Source organism: Panthera leo, chromosome C2 (genome assembly GCF_018350215.1).
Source record: "Panthera leo isolate Ple1 chromosome C2, P.leo_Ple1_pat1.1, whole genome shotgun sequence".
Lineage (NCBI taxonomy): Eukaryota > Metazoa > Chordata > Mammalia > Carnivora > Felidae > Panthera > Panthera leo.
The window spans coordinates 91,346,388-91,365,775 of record NC_056687.1 but is presented as its reverse complement, the minus strand read 5'-3'; the positions used below and the strand labels follow the sequence as shown (position 1 = coordinate 91,365,775).

At 35.1% G+C, this 19,388-nt stretch overlaps 1 protein-coding gene and 1 pseudogene across 16 annotated transcripts in view; both read left to right on the top strand.

Moving 5' to 3' along the window:
• The window catches only part of NAALADL2 (N-acetylated alpha-linked acidic dipeptidase like 2), a 1,343,235-nt gene that overhangs the window by 443,425 nt on the left and 880,422 nt on the right, over positions 1–19,388 (top strand). The gene's annotated exons all lie outside the window — the stretch shown is intronic.
• On the top strand, positions 10,655–11,691 carry LOC122230364 (annotated as a pseudogene).

Genomic DNA, 19,388 nt, shown 5'->3' with positions numbered 1-19,388 from the left:
AAAAAAAAAAAAATCAAAGCATAAAACAAACACAGAAACTCTCTCTCTCTCTCTTTTTTTTTTTTTCATAGCCTACATTTAGTCCATTGGGAAATGCTAATGTTTATGCCTTCAGAATACGTCCAGAGTTTGACTACTCCTCACTTCCACCAATACCACTATGGTCTCACTTACCATCATCTCTTGTTTGCAGTATTTCACTAGTGTTGTAACTGGTTTTCTGCTTCTGCCTTGGCCTTCTTACAACTTATCGTCTGCATAGTCACAGTGGGCATCCTAGAATATGCCTGATATGCTTCTACTTTAGGGCCCTATACTAGCTTTCCCCTCTGCTTGGATTGCTTCTCATAGACATCTGCTTGGCTTGACTCTTTCATCTATTTTGCCTTTGCTCAAATATTGCTTTCTTAATTAGGTATATCAGTTTTTTAGAGCTGCTATAATACATGAGTACAAACTGAGGGACTTGAAACAACAGAAATTTACTCTTTCTCAGTTCTAAAAGTCAGAAATCTGAAATCAGTGTAGTGATAGGTATCTCAGTCTGTTCAGGCCACTATAGCAACATACCATAGTGTAGCTGGTTTATAGACAATAGAAATTTATTTCTCACAGTTCTGGAGGCTGGGAAGTCTAAGATCAAATCATGGGAAATTCCCTTGTGTGGTGAGGGTCTGCTTTTCTGGTTCATAGACCACTATCATCTTCTCCCTGTGGCCTCACATAACTGAATGGGTGAGGGAGCTCTGGAGTATCCTTTAGAAGGGAGTCTCTGTTATAAGGGCACAAATCCCATTCATGAGGCTTCACCCTCATGACCTAATCACCTTTTAAAGTCCCCACTTCCAAATACCATCACACTGGGGATTAGGCTTCAACACACAAATTTTGGTGGTGGACGCAGGGAGACACAATCGTTCAGTTTGTAGCAATAGGTTGGTTCCTTCTGAAGGCTCTGAGGGAGAATCCATTCCATACCTCTCTTCCAGATTCTGGTGTCGTTCTTGGCATTCCTTGGCTCATAGCTGCGTAACTCCAATCTCTGCCACCATATTCATATGGCCTTCCTCTTTGTGTAACTGTGCCCCACATCTCTCTCTGTCTTTCTCTTATAAGGTCATCTGTCCTTGGATTAAGTGCCCACCCTAAATGCAGAATGATCCCATCTCAAGATCTGTAACTTAATTACTTCTGCAAAAATCCTATTTCCAAATAAGGTCACAATAATATGTTCCAGTTGAGTTTGGGGTAAGGGGAAGCACCACTCGCCCCACCTCATGTGACCTAACTGACCATCTGTTTAAAAATGTGATCTTCATTCCCCATTCTACTTTTTACATCAGGTCCACAATCGTTGGGCCTCAGTGTGTTTTGGAATTTAGACTTTTTGCATTTTAGGAAGATTATATGTTACACACTCTATATAATATACTAGCCTTAGTGGGATTTTGGCCATTGCACCATTATTAAACACATTAATGTTTCTGCAGGGAAACATATGGCTACTTATATGAGGAGATAAAGTATATATGCAACTTACATCAGTTCAGGTTAGATTTTATTCCTCGATTAGTTTGTGCCAAGTTTAAAGAAAAACTTTGCGTCCTTTTGTTTATTATTTACTTGTTTATTATGTTGTCTTTTTATAATTTTTCTCCCATCTATGCAACTTGTATTACATGAGGGCAGTATCTTTATCTTTTTTATTCCTGATATATCCCAAGCTCTTAGAATAATCATTGGCATGTGGTAAGTGCTTACTACATATGTGAATACCTCTTAATGTTGCTTGTTCCAGGAATGTTCTGGAAATTAGGGCCAGAGAAAACAAGAGACAAAAAAAAATTCAGAAGATATAGAAGGGAAAATGTTTGACATATCTTTTAGATCTGCTGTTGCCTCTCATTTCAGATGTGCCAGATTTCGGGCAAAGAGCCTTGGTGAATGAACATTTGTGAATTAAATAATAGAATTACATAGACAGTTATACTCATTGAAAACACCTTTACACTGATAAATTTTAGGCATGTGAACAATATTTAGTTCTTTTTTTACCAAAGGCTTAATAGCTTTTTGGGAATAATTCAGGAAACAAACTGTCATCTTCTTGGATTTAGGGTGATACAGAATACATGATATACCCTCTATATTTATGTAAGACATCTAAATTTCAAATCTTTTTCACTACTGATTTTCATAATCAACACAATTTCTTTCTCTGTGTCTTTGTGGGGGAATTCTTAATAAAAATACAAATGTATGTATACACTGTAGAGAATTTTAAAAATAAGTTTTAGTCAATGATTAGAAGTTAGATTTTTCTTTTTTTCTCTTTTTTCCTTCCTTCTTCTCCCTCCTTTCTTCTCTTCATTCCTCCCTTCCTCCCTTCCTTTCTCTCTCTCTTTATCTCTTTTTTGAGTAACAGTATGTCCATGCAACAGTTATTTAAAACACACACACAATAATTAGCTTGCTATGGTATGTCTCTATATATTGTAAATATTTGGTAATGACCTAAGGTACCGATTGAAGATGACTAATTTTATCAGTATTTTCAGTAGAACAGCTATATTCTCCTGATGTGAGACTCTCTCTACCTTAATGATTTGAAATACAAATGCACATGTAAAAGCCGTATTATTTTTTCACATGCATCTGGAAAGACTGTTAAGAAAGGATGAATGCTTCTAGGTGTTGATAATAATCAAACCGCGCAATAAAAATTTGACTCTGTTTCAAAGGTAAGTCTCAATCAGACTCCAGCTGACACTGAAATTCATCCATTCACTTCCCCCTTTGTATTATCATTTTGTTTCTACTGAGTCCTTTGGCAGTGTCTTTAAAAAGTACTCCACTTCCTCTCACTTCCTTTTACAGGTAAGCAAACACATAAACACACCAACCAACTAGACAACAGACAAATAAACAAACTATTTTGAACCAGACCTCTACTGTAATTACTAAGCTGTACCTCTGTCTTCAATTAGTTCCAAAACCCTGATCCGGTAGCTTATATAAGGAGCTTCCAGTTACAGATTTGCTCTTTGCCTGATCACTAGGCAGTCTGATTTCCACTGCTACTAGTATTTTTGTGGTGTCCTGGAAAAGGTTGCTAGTTATAAGACTAGAAGTTTGCTTCAAACATCTTTTCTCTATTTGGTGGCTCAATAGCACTGAGCACTATAAGTGTCTAATTAATTAAACTTGATTTAGATGATCCTGGTTAATCTTGTGATCAGTACCATCATCATTTAACTAAATACTAAAAGGTTGCTTCCTGAGCATGCATGATTATTGTTATATAAATCAAATTAATATCTTTATTAATAAGTTACTATATACATTCTTCAAATGTACCCTTGCCGTTTATTTTCTGGGCTTGAGTTAAAAGAGCAGAAAGACTTCCACATTCATCTATTCACATATATTTTGAGCACCTTTCATTGTTCTAGATGTGGGCACAGTGATGAGCAAAACATATAATGTCTTGCACGGAGCTTGCATTTTAATGGAATGTAACAGAAGGGAGACAGACAATTAACAAATAAAACGACACCAGCCTGACAGTATATCAGCGGGTAATCAGTAGTAAGAAAATATGATAGGGTTATGGGTCAGAGAGGGATCTTTAGATACGATTTAGATGGGATTTTTACATAGGTGCCCCTCTTAGAGGATGTAATATTTGACGTGAACCCTGAAGGGTGGAAAGAAGCCAGCAATGTGAAAAGCATAGGAAAAAGTGTCCCTAGCAGAGAAAATTGCAAGGGCTAAGACTTTGCAAGTTTTTGAGGAAGAAAAAGAATGTCAGGGAGTCTGGAATGTTGTGAACAAGGACAAAAAGCTATGAGACAATGAGGTTAAAGAGTAGACTGTGGCTGGGTAATAGAGGGTTTGCAGCCTTAGAAGTTTGCATTAGATCCTAAGTATAATGGGAAGTCATTAGAAGGTTTAAAAAGTAAGGCAGTGACATGAGCTGATTCATGTTTTGAAAAGATCACTCTGGCTTTGTGTGGAGAATAGAAGAAAAGGAGCAGTTTTTTTTTTCCCCAAAAAAAGTTTGTCATATTTGTAGTTTGAAATGTAATATGTTGGAAAGCACAATGACCTGCTTCCCTATGTACCACTCATTGAGATTTAGCCCTTAGCACTTGGCCTATCACTTGGTAAGCATTCAATAAATATAATTAATGGTCTATACATACAGCATGGAATTAGGTTGTTTTTTTTTTTAAAGGATATATGCCCTGAACAAATGCATAACCAGATCACTTTTAAATGAATTTAAATGTGATGTCTCTCAGATTATAGACTCACCTTTGTAAAAAAGCACATGGAAATAAATGTAAATGGTAATGACAATGGATTTTCATTCAGTCCCTCAAATACTTGAGTGCTTAGCATGTGCTACACACTCTGGCAAATTGCAAATGAAATCAGATATGAACATATTCTTCAAGAAGCTTGCATTAAAGTTCAAAGGCTCAAAAAAAACATTACATGTTTTTGTAACTCTGGTAAAATTTATTTTTATCAATATTAACAGCTAAATTATATAGTCAAAAAAATTTGTTTTGAGTTGTATCTAAAGACATGGCACATTTCATGTTTCCATTGGTACTTCTTTGACAAGTTCAGTTCTAAGTGAGAAACCAGAGCAGTTCTATCTTTCCCTCAATTTACTTGAGCTCCATTTTGTTTTTTCACAAAGTATGATAATATTAATTTTCCTGTTCCTATATATCATTTCTTTGAAGTCACTTTTCTACATAAGTTTTATGTCTAGAACAATAAGAGACTGAAGAGGTTGATCTCAGCTGCAGCTTTGCTATGTGCTGCCATCGTATTCATTTTCTGTGTTGAATATATTATCCCCTGTCCAAGTAAAAAAAAAAAAATTGCCCTTCCCTTCCCTTCTTCTATCACTTTCAATTTTCATTCATGTAGTCTTGATTGTTAAATCCATTTTACTTTATTTAATTTTAATTTTTCATTTTTACATCTATTTTTGCAAGACTAATTTTTGAGATTTGCATAGGGTTTATTTATAACTAACAATAATAATTTACATTTTTTTCTGTCATTTCAACATCAAGCAATTTGTACTTTTATATCATGATGGTGATTTTCTGTTTTATTATTTTATTTCCTAAGCAGTTATAGAATAATTATACTTAATAGAATATGCTTAACATACCTTGCATATGTTACAAATATACTGTGTTACCTTCTCACACAATTACTATTTTTTTACTTTTTTTGATGGTTATTTATTTTTGAGAGAGAGACAGACAGACAGAATGTGAGCAGGGTGGGGGCAGAGAGAGAGAGAGGGAGACGCAGAATCTGAATCAGGCTCCAGGATCTGAGCTGTCAGCACAGAGCCCATCATGGGGCTTGAACTCATGAACTGTGAGATCATGACCTGAGCTGAAGTTGGAACGCAACCAACTATGCCACCCAGGTGCCCCTCGCACAATTACTTTTGACTGGGTAATAAACATTTTCCCCCAAAGCCTTTAAAGACAATGCATAAATGGTTTGTGGTATTAAATAACACAGAAACAAAATTTGAGGTAAACCTGTTTTTTTGTTTCAAGCATAGATAATTGGAAGGATTTTTCTTTTATCTTGAAATTCATAAATTTGCAGTGATACATCTAGATGTTACTCTCATTTGCTTTGGGAGGAACTTGGACATTTAAGTCTATACACTCAGGTCTTTCTTAAATTTGGAGAAGGTTGATTTCATAGATTTTTTTTTCCTTTTTTATGGTTCTGGAATTTCCTTTATAAGTAGATTTGATCTTCTTGTACACCTTCCAGGATTCTAATCAATTCTTTTTTTTTAAATTTTTTATATGTTTATTTATTTCTGAGACAGAGAGAGACAGAGCATGAGTAGGGGAGGGGCAGAGAGAGAGGGAGACACAGAATCCAAAGCAGGCTCCGGGCTCTGAGCTGTCAGCCCAGAGCCTGATGCGGGGATCGAACTCACAAACAGTGAGATCATGACCTGAGCCGAAGTCAGTCGCTCAACCAACTGAGCCACCCAGGCACCCCTCTAATCAATTATTTACATTGTTGTTCTCTTGTTTTTCCTGTGAGTTCTGGGTGAATTTATTGAGTTTGTCTTAAGTTTGTCTTTTGGTTCCCTTCTTTGATTTTCTGTAGTATCCAATCTGTTGTTCACTGTATCTAGTATTATTTCAAATTTGAAAAGCATTATTTTTATCCCAAGCAATTATTTCCGATCATATATTGTTGCATTACTATTACTGCTTGCTTTAATTCCTCTGATACAATATTCTGTTAAGTCTTATTTGGACTGTGAATGAAAATTTCATTTTTTAATCTCTTGATATAAATGCTTCCGATGCATCCAGTGGCTGTGACCCAGCAGACTCTTTCTTTGCACTTTCTTATATTGCAGAATCTTCTCACACATCTGACTTTTGTCAGTAAGTTTGGTCAAAGATTGGAATGTTACCTGCTCACATTGCATTTTACTATTTCCAGATATGCAGAAGATAAGTACAGAGTTAAAACTGTGTGCAAACTCAGAAATAAACATTTTTCCTCTAAATTGTCTCTCTGGACACTGACAGTTCTCCTGCGATGTTCATAGTATGATGAATTTCCCATGCTACACACAAGATGCTAAAGTGCCCGGTGTTTCTATCATACTGCCAATGGCACTTCACTGGCATCTTGCCAACCCCATGCCAGTTTTCTGCTTGCTCTAGCCACTGACATTTGGAATGATCTTTGGTACTTCCTTGAATAGATGCTTCCAAATGGAGCCTACCGGCAACAGTGAAAAATAGCCCATCTGTGTGGAGGCTGGTTGTTTCAGGCTTTGTCTGTTCTCCTCTGCAACTTCATTGAGTGAAGGGATTTTTGTGGAAATCCACCAAAGCCTACTCCACTTACTTCTCAGGAAAAATAACTGTACTCAGAAGAAGCTCAGAAGATTGACCCTCAGTGTTTCCTTTAGCCTATTTCCACTACTGTTAAAAAGCTTTGATGTTTCTGGTTTGGGAGTAGCACCGTTTCTTGGTTTGGGGCCCACATATAAGATTTCTTTTATTCTTATACACAGGTATTCATTTTTAATGAGCATATGGAACAGGGGAGAGTAGACACCTGTGCACATATATAAACATCTGGAAGTCTCAATTTGAATTAATTTTAGCAATATAAACACTCATTTTCAAATTTAAAAATCTGGCAAGAGACACAGCAATCCAATGTGATATGTTTGCATTAAAATTAACGTAGAATTCAATTAAGATATTGAAGTAATGTTATAAAGTCTAGGAAATATTGTCTCAATACTCAGAAATAGTTCCATGAAACCTAACAGCATTATGTTTTTCTTTTCTCTTCCGGGTTGTCAGGATGTTAATATTTATTTATTTATTTATTTATTTATTTATTATTTATTTATTTATTTATTAGCGTTTATTTATTTTTGAGACAGAGAGAGACAGAGCATGAACGGGGGAGGGTCAGAGAGAGAGGGAGACACAGAATCCGAAACAGGCTCCAGGCTCTGAGCTGTCAGCACAGAGCCCGACGCGGGGCTGGAACTCACGGACCGTGAGATCGTGACCTGAGCTGAAGTCGGACGCTCAACCGACTGAGCCACCCAGGCGCCCCCAGGATGTTAATATTTAAATGACAGCAAATGTAAAGTAAATGGTGATAGTTATGAATGTGTTGATTATATGTAACCTTCTACTCTTCAAATTGTAATTTCAGGCAAGAGTAACTGATGTTGCAAGCACAGTAAGGGAGGAGTGCACATCTATGGAGCTTGGTGCTAAGGGTGGTGCATCCCAATGAATTGTTTAGGAACTTGGCTGATTTAATTTTGTCCACCAGGACTTTATACTGTTGGCTGAATTATTAAAATTGTAGTAGGAAGGTTTTTTCTTTTATGGATCATGATTATAAAGTATATTTTAGCTCATATGTCACAAAATACTGTTATTTTATTGTTAAGTCAGCTCCCTGGATTTAAATTCAAAAGCATGAGATTATAGAATAATACCAGTCAGATTGATATTTGAAGGGCCAGTTGAGATTGGACTAAAAATGATAGAATCAAAAAGTAGAAAGATAAAATAGGAAATTGCTCAATTATTACAGTGGAGGTAGACTACTGTTATCAGTGAGTACATCAGCCTTTAGTTCAAATAGAACTAAATTCTATTCATAGAATTCACTTCATTCATAGTTCATCAAATGCCTTTCCTCTTAGCTATTTCCAGAGTTGCTTATCTGTAGTTTTTATTATAGCCAACTTGTCAGTTTACATTAAGAGAAAAGAACGGACTTGCTTCTTTTACAATGTGATACTAAGAATTTGCCATTTGAAAAATCTGAATTAGTGACCCCTATCACTTGGGGCATTTATTTTATCAAGCTTACCAACCTTGCTCTGAACATTTGTATTCTGTACTTATGTTCTATTGTCTAGCAGTAACTAGCATAAATATGTAATTATATGGTTTGTTTTTTTGTAATTGATTTCAAAACACTCTATTATTATGGTGCTGTTTGAATTGTGTTTACTATATCAACATAAACATATAAATTGAGTCAAATTATTTGCTTGGTTAACTGCAAACCACAAGTTATTACAGTGTTGTCAGTTTCAAAATGTTACGTGAAAATAAAAGCATTTATTTGATTCCCTTTGTTCAGACCTGAACCTCAAAAACTTTGCATTATTTCCTATAGAATATTAGGCACAACTTTTGGACAAGCAGTAGATATATACTGTAGCACCATGCAAGGACCTCACATAACTAAGCATGCTTTATAATTCTCACAGAGGCTTGTGGCTTATTTGTAGGTGATAACTTATGTTAAATTCCAAAATAATTTTCCCTTTGCCTAAACCTCTGACTTGTCCAGCATACACAGAAACAACTTTACAATTAGAAAATTTTAGGTATTGGTGCTCTTGGGTGGCTCAGTCGGTTAAGCATCCCACTTCGGCTTAGGTCATGATCTCACGGTTCATGAGTTCGAGCCCCGCATCGGGCTCTGTGCTGACAGCTCGGAGCCTGGAACCTGCTTCAGATTCTGTCTCCCTCTGTTTCTGCCCCTCCTCCGCTCAAGCTCTCTCTCTCAAAAATAAATAAACATTAAAAAGACAAAAAACAGAAAAAAAGAAAATTTCAGGTCTTTTTATTTATTTTTTTTTTAAATTTCTTTTAACGTTTATTTATTTTTGAGACAGAGAGAGACAGAGCATGAACGGGGGAGGGTCAGAGAGAGGGAGACACAGAATCTGAAGCAGGCTCCAGGCTCTGAGCTGTCAGCACAGAGCCCGACGCGGGGCTCGAACTCACGGACCACGAGATCATGACCTGAGCCGAAGTCAGCCGCTTAACAGACTGAGCCACCCAGGCGCCCCAGGTCTTTTTATTTAAAACAATGAGCATTCCTCATGACATTTCTTTATGATAGGTAACCCAATCATAGTTTAAATTGATGTGTTAGTCTGGTAGGCAATAAAATTGTCTATAAACAATCTTTTATATAATCTATTTTATAATCTTTTCTTTAACTGGTTCTCTTCAGGGTTTTAAATAGACAAACTAAAGACGTGTGATTTTTCTAGCTTCCTTTAGCCACCTGATTCTACCACCTGCCTTTAGTTTCCTGCCTCCTCTCCTGCTGACCACCATTGTCTGCCCAGGTGTGTGCCTTTCTCTTCATTCTCCATCTTTGCTTCTCTGCCTCTAGTGAATGAAAAGGGCAAATTTAAATTCACATCCAACGTTCAGAGCCAGAACACACAGAATATTTCATTTTATAATACATGCATTAAAAAAACATTGCATTAATAATTGACAAGACATGACTGAATTACCTTGCATTTCCATGAAAGAAGAAAAGAGGTTCTGAGGAGTTCAATTGATTATTTTAATCTTTTTTTCTTGATCTTACAGTTCTCTTCTCCTTGTATACCTACAATTTAACTAAGAACAATATATATGGGATTTTGTGAGAAATCTCTGTCAAATGGGTAAAAGGACATTCTTCGTAATGCGAAAGCAACTGTGAAAGAAGTTTCTTTTCAGTTTATTACAAATGCAAAAGCAAGTCTCTTTGGGGACTGGCAGCTCAGGTGTGTGGGTGTGTGATATTTCCCCCTTAATGTTTCTGAAAAGAAGTGAATTGAGGGGAGTTCACTATAGCATTCTCCATATGAGTCCAGGTCTTGATTTTGTGCTATATATGAGCTAGAGATCATGAATGATCTTAAGATATTATATCATTACATTCTAGGACATCAACTATAACAACTAGAACAATAATCTTAACATTCTATTTTAGTATAGTCAAACAGAAGATATACATAGGAGCAAAAAATATAATTTTTCTTTTGTACTAGACATTCTTTAGTTAAAATTATAATCCATTTATAAATATATGGGGCAGGGTAAATTTGTAATGAAGACTCTCTTATACCATTCATTCATTGAATGGTAGTAGTTAATGAGCTCGTATTATATGGCTCCCGGGGATACCAAATAAATATACACTGTTATCATTCTAGATAAGTTCAAAATCCAGTGTCAAAGACATGTAAACAATATTAGCAGGAAAGGAACTATATAAAATTAGTATTTTCATGGTAGAAGCTGAAGAAGTAAGTAATAAGTAAGAGCTTTAAAGATAAAAAATTGCAGGTTTATTTAGAAAGAACATTTCAGGGGGCGCCTGGGTGGCTCAGTCGGTTGGGCGGCCAACTTTGGCTCAGGTCATGATCTCGCGGTCTGTGAGTTCGAGCCCCACGTCAGGTTCTGTGTTGACAGCTTAGAGCCTGGAGCCTGTTTCAGATTCTGTGTCTCCCTCGCTCTGACCCTCCCCTGTTCATGCTCTGTCTCTCCCTGTCTCAAAAATAAATAAATGTTAAAAAAATTTAAAAAAAAGAACATTTCAGAATGAAGACTTGATGTCAATAAAAGCAGAGTGATGTAGAAGTGAACAGGTTAAGGAAATAAAGAAATGCCCAGTATGGCTGAAACTCATTTGTCTGGGAAGCTGTGGCTAAGAAAAGGCCAAACCAAAGTTATGAAGACTAACCATATCCTTTGTATGCCACAAAATCCTTGCTAGAATGTATGTAATATTAGATAGTATTTGTTTATATATCACTCAGCAGGTTATAGGTAGTTACATATTAACTGGCTCCTTCTTTATCTTGATTCTGTGAACAATAATTACTAAGTAAATATAAGAGAACCAAATATTGATTTCTTTATATATAGAAGTCAACCACTTAGGGAATTCAGATATTCAAAAGGTACCTTCTCGGTCTGTTGATGTACTCCTGGCCTTGCACTCTGAGTCTAGCACCCAGCCCTGGCATGCCCCCTGGATCAGGCCACTGGCTTTCTTGTGGCCATCTTCCATAAGTACTCAGTCCGGGAAGGCGACAAGAAGACCCTGAGTGAAAAGGAGCTGAAGGAGCTGATCCAGAAAGAAAGAGCTCACCATTGGCCTAAAGCTGCAGGATGCTGACATTGCAAAGCTGATGGACTGACAGATGACCTGGACAGGAACAAGAACCAGGTGGTGGTGAACTTCCAGGAATATGTCTCCTTCCTGGGGGCCTTGACTTTGATCTACAGTGATGCCCTCAAGGGCTGAAAATAAATCAGGAAGGTGGAGACACCCTCTACTGGGCCTGCCTAAGCCAAATCCAGTGGTGTTTTTTTTGTGTTGTTTTTTGTCAAATAAATATCCTTTTTTTTTTTTTTTTTTTGGTCAAATTTAAAAAAAAAGCATTATCTGATCATTACTTAATTGATACTATCTCTTAGAGGCACTATTTTTCTATTAAATAAGAAAATAAGAAAAACAATTTCTGTTATCATAAGAGAATGTTCCTTTAAATGTTAAATTGCTGGGAAAATACTAGTAAATGGAATTAGAAATATTGTAAATGAATTCCATAATACCACCAATTAGGGTTTTACCCAGAATGGCAAAGGTAGCTTCAATATAAATTGACTTTATAATGCAATATTTCACTCTTTGAAATAAAAATTTAGTAATGTTAATAATCATTTCTAATACAATTGAGAATAGTAAAATATTTTTGGCATGTCGTGATATACACTAAAACCTTAGCTAACATTAAAACTATAAAGATATTATGTACAAAAGTCAAGAACTAAACTAGGGTGCCCATTATTATTAATAGTAAAAATTGCTTGGGGTGCCGGGGTGGCTCAGTAGATTGAGCGTCCAACTTCAGCTCAGGTCATAATCTCATGGTTAGTGGGTTCGAGCCACGCGTCCGGCTCTGTTCTGATGGCTCAGAGCCTGGAGCCTGCTTCGGATTCTGTGTTTCCCTCTCTCTCTGCCCCTTCCCCACTCATATTCTGTCTCTCTCTCTCAAAAATGAATAAACATTAAAAAAATTTAAAAAATAATAAAAACTGCTCTTTAAGGTCAGCTAGGGAAGCAAGATATGAAAGAGAAATGAATTATATATATATATACACACACATATATATATGAAGAGAAGATATATACAATGTATATCTATATATATATATAGAGAGAGAGAGACATAAAAGTATGATTATTTGTATATACATATTTTCCCAATAAGTCCAAAGGCATATTCTTGGTGGCCAGAGAAGAACAACATCAACGAAGTGAAAATTCAAAATCATTCCTATGTTCCTGCTATCTTAATGTCAAAAACAAAAACAAAAACAAAAAAAAAAAAAAAAAAAAAACCCAAAAACGTTAACAACTTGGAACTAAACTTAGCAAGATATGTCTGGGTTCTTTAAATAAAATTTTAAATACTAGTTTTATATATTTAATTTTGATCAAAATGTCAATAGTTGTTTAGAAGTTTTGGGGGTAAAAAAAAACACCAGACAGGACTATTAAAGGAAAAACAAATATTGACAAAACTATGAAACTAGTTCTACCAGATATTGAAGAATTTGCAAGGCACCAACAATTAAAATATTATGTAACTGGAAGTCAAACTAGTAGAATTTAATACACTACCACAAATTAGAGGCTATCATAGATCAAATGGACAAAAGTAGAGTTAAAAAATTGGTTAGATATTTCAGAATTGTGATTTTAATTCATAGCTTACCCAAATAATTTCAGATTCATTAAGGAGTTATTTTTTTTTTAATCTTCAAGATATAGAGACTAAAATAAAAAGAAAATAGCATATCCATTTGTCAAATTAGTAAATAAATGCAACACAATATACCTGTGGTAGTTAGGATAAATGAAAGAATGCACATTTCTAGAAGGGATGTAAATTCATATAAGCATTTTGGAAGACAATTTTACAATATACATCAAAAAACTTGAAAGTTTGAGTAGCCTGGCTGGCTCAGTTGGTAGAGCATGTGACTCTTGATCTTAAGGTTGTTAAGTTCAAGTCTCACATTGGGTGTAGAGATTACTTAAAGATAAAATCTTAAAAACCTTAAAATTTTATGTTAATGCTAACCAGTAATTTCTGATGATCTAATAAAATATTTTAATTCAGAAATAAACTTTTATATACAGGGTAGGGTAGAATTATTTTTACAGCACAGAATTATCTGTAATGTAATCTAAAATATATATACTGTATGCTTTCAAATAAATTAAAAGTCATAAAAAATAATTAAAGGAAATATGGCAAAATTTTAACAAAGATCACATCTTCAGTGGAGTCCTTGGCTTTTTTTTTTTTTTTGAATTGCATAACAGTTTTGCATATGTGTATAATTTTTTTTCAATGATTATATGTTACTTTTAAAATTAGGGAAAAATTTACTAAAATTGTAGAAAAATTAATAGAATAATTAACAATAACTATATAACTAAAAATTAATAGAATAATTAACAGTAGAAATTGTTGAATATGTTTGAATATGGAGGGAGAGGGAGGGGTGACTAAAGAAATAACTTTTAAAAAAAAATTTTTTTAATGTTTATTTATTTTTGAGACAGAGAGAGACAGAGCATGAATGGGGGAGGGGCAGAGAGAGAGGGAGACACAGAATTGGAAGCAGGCTCCAGGCTCTGAGCCATCAGCCCAGAGCCTGATGCGGGGCTCGAACTCACGAACCATGAGATCGTGACCTGAGCTGAAGTTGGACGCTCAACCGACTGAGCCACCCAGGCTCCCCAAGAAATAACTTTTAAAGTCAGATATAATATCAGATAAAAATATCATTAGCAAAAGAAAAACACTAAAAATAAATTTGAATTCTGAGAATATAAAAAAGCAGATAAAATGGCAAAGACTTAAATATATATGACAGAAGGTTTAATATATATGAGATATTTACCTTTTCTCAAAAACATCAGTGGGTAAGGTAGTAAATGTTCCAACCAATATATACATAAAGGCCATGAACAGACAATTCACAAAGGAGGAAATACAGGGATTAAAAAAAAAAAAAAGTATATGTAACCTGGCTTACAATCAAACAAATGAAAATTACAACAGCAAGAAAGAGTCATTTTTTACATTCCTTTTTTTTCTTTTATTTATTATTACTTTTTAAATGTGTAGTATAATTAACATATAGTGTTATATTAGTTTTGGGTGTACAATATAGTGATTTAAACAATTCTACATATTACTCGGTACTCATCATGATATGGATACTCATTAATCCCCATCACCTATTTTCATCTGTCTCTCCACACACCTCCTACTCTGATAATCATCAGTTTATTTTCTATAGTTCAGTGTCTGTTTCTTGGATCTCTCTCTCTCGGTTTCCCTTTGCTTTTTTTTTGTTTGTTTGTTTCATATATAAATGGAATTATATAGTATTTGTCTTTCTCTGACTGAGTTATTTCACTTAGCAGTATACTCTCTAGCTCAATCCCTATTGTTGCAAATGACGAGATGCCATTCTTTTTTTTTTTTTTGGCTGAATAATATTCCATTGTGTGTATATATACACCACATCTTCTTTATCCATTCATCTACTGATGGACACTTGGGCTGCTTCCATTTTTTGGCTATTGTGGGCAATGGTGCTATAAACACAGGGGCACACAGGGGTGCATGTATCTCTTTGATTAGTGTTTTTGTATTTTTTGGGTAAATACCCAGTAGTGCAATTACTAGATCGTAAGGTAGTTCTATTTGTAACATTTTTTAAAAAGATTTTATTTTTAAATAATCTCTACACCCAACATGGGGCTCAAATTCACAACCCCAAGATCAAGAGTTGCATGCTCTACTGACTGAGCCAGCCAGGTACCCCTATTTTTAATTGCATGAGGAGATTCCATACTGTTTTCCACAGTGACTGCACCAGTTTGCACTTCCACCAACAGTGCAGAAGGATTCCTGTTTCTCCACATCCTTTCCAACCCTTATTTTCTTGTGTGTGTTTTTGATTGTAGCCATTCTGACAGGTACGAAGTTATATCTCATTATGGTTTTGATTTGCATTTCCCTGATGATGAGTGATGGTGAGCATCTTTTCATGTGACTGTTGGCCATCTGTATATCTTCTCTGGAGAAATGTCTATTCATGTCTTCTCCCCATCTTTTAAATTGAATTATTTATTTTTGGGGGATGTTGAGTTGTATAAGTTCTTTATATATTTGGATACTAATGCTTTATCAGATATGTCATTTGCAAATAACTTCTCCCATTCAGTATGTTGCCTTTTAGTTTTATTGATTGTTTCCTTTGCTGTGCAGAAGATTTTATTTTGATGTAGTTCCATAGGTAAATCCCACTTGATTGTGGTAAATGATTTTTTCAATGTATTGTTGAATTTGGTTTGCTTGTATTTTGTTGAGGATATTTGCATCTATATTCATCACATATATTGGCCTGTAGTTTTCTTTTTTTGCTAGTGTCTTTATCTGGTTTTTGTATCAGAGTAATGCTGGCTACATAGAATTAATTAGAAAGTTTCCTTTATCTTCTATTTTTTTGGAATAGTTTGAGAATAGATCTATAAACCCTCTTTAAATGTTTGGTAGAATTCACCTGTGAAGCCTTCTGGCCCTGGAGTTCTGTGGGCTGAGAGTTTTTTTGATTACTGATTCAACTTCATTGCTGGTAATCAGTCTCTTCAGATTTTCTATCTTCCTGATTTACTTTTGGGAGATTCCATGTTTCTAGGAATTTATCCATTTCTTCTAGGTTGTCCAATTTTTTGGCATATAATTTTTTATAATATTCTCTTACAATCTTTCTGTCTCTGTGGTGTCGGTTATTTGTCCACTTTCATTTCTTAGTTTATTTATTTGAATATTCTCTTTCTCTCTTATTGTTTGTTTGTTTGTTTGTTTATTTATGATGAGTCTGGCTAAAAGTTTATCAACTTTTTTGATCTTTTTAAAGAACCAACTCCCAGTTTTATTGATCTTTTCCATTGTGTTTTTGTTTGTTTTGTTTTTTGTTTTTGTTTTATTTTTGTTTTGTTTGCTTTGGTTTTAGTTTCAATTTTCTTTATTTCTGCTCTAATCTTTATTATTTCCTTCCTTCTACTGGTTTTAGGTTTTATTTGTTGTACTTTTTCTAGTTTGTTTATATGTAAGTTTATGCTGTTTATTTGGGATTTTTGTTGCTTTGTGAGGTAGGCCTGTATTGCTGTAAACTTTCCTCATAACAGATTTTGCTGTATCTCAAAGATTTTGGACAATGGTGCTTTCATTTGTGTATTTTCCAAATTTTTTCATTTGTGTACTTTCCAAATTTTTTCTTGATGTCTAGTTTCATAGTGCCTATGGTCAGAAAAGATGCATGGTATGATTCAGATCTATTTGAATTTGTTGAGACTAGATTTGTGTCCTTATATGTGATCTATCCTGGAGAATATTCCATGTGCACTTGAAAAGAATGTATATTCTGTTTTAGGATAGAGTTTTCTGAATATATCTGTTAATATCCATCTGGTACAGTGTGCCATTCAAAATCACTGTTCCCTTGTCTGTCTGGATGATCCAGCCATTGTTGTAAGTCAGGTGTTAATGTCCCCTACTATTATTTTATTACTCCTGAGTATTTCCTTTATGTTTATTATTGATTGCTTTATGTATTTGGGTGCTCCCATCTTGGGTGCATAAATATTTACAATTGTTATATCTTTTTGTTGGATTGCACCTTTTATGATTATATGGTATCCTTTATTGTCCTTTGTTACAGGCTTTGTTTTAAAGTCTATTTTGTCCAATATAAGTATTGCTACTTTGGCTTTCTTTTTACTCCATTTGTATAATAAATGTTTCTCCATCGTGTCACTTTTAGTTTGCATGTGCATTAATTCTGAAATTAGTTTTTTGTAGACAGCATATAGATGGGCCTTCTTTTTTTTTAATTCTTTCTGTCACCCTTTGTGTTTTGTTTAGAGTTTTTAGGCCATTTACATTCAAATAAATTATTGATACATGTGTATTTATTCCTTTTTTTTATTTGTTTTATGTTCTTTTTGTTTTGTAGTCCCTCTTTGTTCCTTTCTTCTCTTGTTCTCTTATGATTAACTGGCTTTCTTCAGTGAAATATTTGGATTCTTACTCTTCATTTTTTGCATATCTATTACTATTTTTTTTATTTGTGGTTATCATTTAGTTTATATATAATATATTCTGCATATAGCAGTGTATATTAAGTTGATGATTGCTTAATTTTGAACCCATTCTTTACTCTTCTCTTTCCCACATTTCAAATATTTGGTATTATATTTTACTTTCTTTTATTTTGTGCTTCTCTTGATTGATTTTTACAGATATACTTAATTTTCTTGCTTTTGTCTTCCTATTTTTCTCACTCTTTTTTCCCCTGCTCACATAGTACCCCTTAACATTTCTTGTAGGGCTTGTTTAGGGGTCATGAATTCTTTTACCTTTTTTTGTCTGTGAAACTCTTAATCTCTCCTATTCTGAATGATAGCCTTGCTAGATGGAGTATTCTTGCCTGTAGTTTTTTTTCCTTTTCAGCACTTTGAATATATCATGCCACTCCCTTCTGTCCTGCAAAGTTTCTGTTGAAGAATCAGCTGATAGCCTTATGGGGTTTCCTTTGCATGTAACTATCTTATTTTCTCTTACAACCATTAAAATTCTTTCTTCATCACTATTTACTGCCATTTTAATTACTATGTGTCTTGATGTGGACCTCCTTGGGTTTAATTTGTTGAAGAATCTTTGTGCCCCCTGATTTTGGATCTCTGTTTCCCTTCCCAGGTTCAGGATGTTTTTAGCTATTATTTCTTCAAGTGCATTTTCTGCACCACCACCCCGTCTCTCCCTTCTCCTTCTGGTATCCTTATAATGCAAATGTTATTATGCTTGAAGATGTTGCTGAGTTCTCTAAGTGTGTTCTCATTATGCAATATTTCTTTGTCTCTTGTCTGTTCAGCTGGTTTTCTTTCATTATTCTATCATCTAGATCACACTGATACATTCCTCTGCCTCCTGTAGCTTACTATTTATTCCATATTTTGTATTTTTAATTTTATCTATTGAGTTTCCCACCTCTGATATGTTATTTTTTATCTCTTTGTTAAGGTTCTCATTGATGTCCTCCACTCTTTTCTCAAGTCCAGTGAGTATCTTTATGATCATTACTTTAAATTTTCGATCAGGTGCATTACTTATTTCTGTTTTGTTTAGATCTCCTGCTATGATTTTGTCCTCTTCTTTCATTTGGGACATATTCCTCTGTTTCCTAATCTTGTCTACCTCTCTGTGTCTGTGTCTGTGTTTTAGGAAAGTCAGCTACGTATTCTGCTCCTATACCTAGTGGTTTTATGAAAAAGAGATCCTGTTATTCAGTATCCCCTCTTCACTAGAACCTGGCACTTCAGGAGAGTATCCTATGTATGTTGCTTGCACCGTGCTGTTGTGTCTAAATCGCTTTTCCTTTCAGTCCAGTCTTCTGCAGTGTCTGTCTGCCTGTTCTGCTCTGTGCTTGCTCTCTGTGATGTTAGTGGAACTCAGGCAGGCTAGCTCTGAGGGGGCTTGCCTGAGGGGAACTCAAGGGTGGGACAGCAGTATTAGCAAAATGTACAATGAGCTAGTTTTAGGCCAGATCTTCCAAAGGAGAGCACATAGTGGAGCTGGGGTTGTGGTGTATTTGCACTGATCCCAGGGCCCAGACCAGCAGACATGGAGTGAGTCCTTGGGAGAACTTGTTGGCAGGGTATACTGATAGTAGGTTAGGTGGCAAGTGTCTGTGCAGCACTGCCTTCCACAGGTGGCCCTGTGTTTATACTGCAGGATAGAGGAGGAAAATGGCATCTGCCATCTCCTTCATTCCCAGAGAAGTCCCCCAACATGCTCCAAAATCCATATAAACAGATCCCTCTACTGTTGCCTCAGGAATGCTTCTATGTTACCTCTCTGTGGG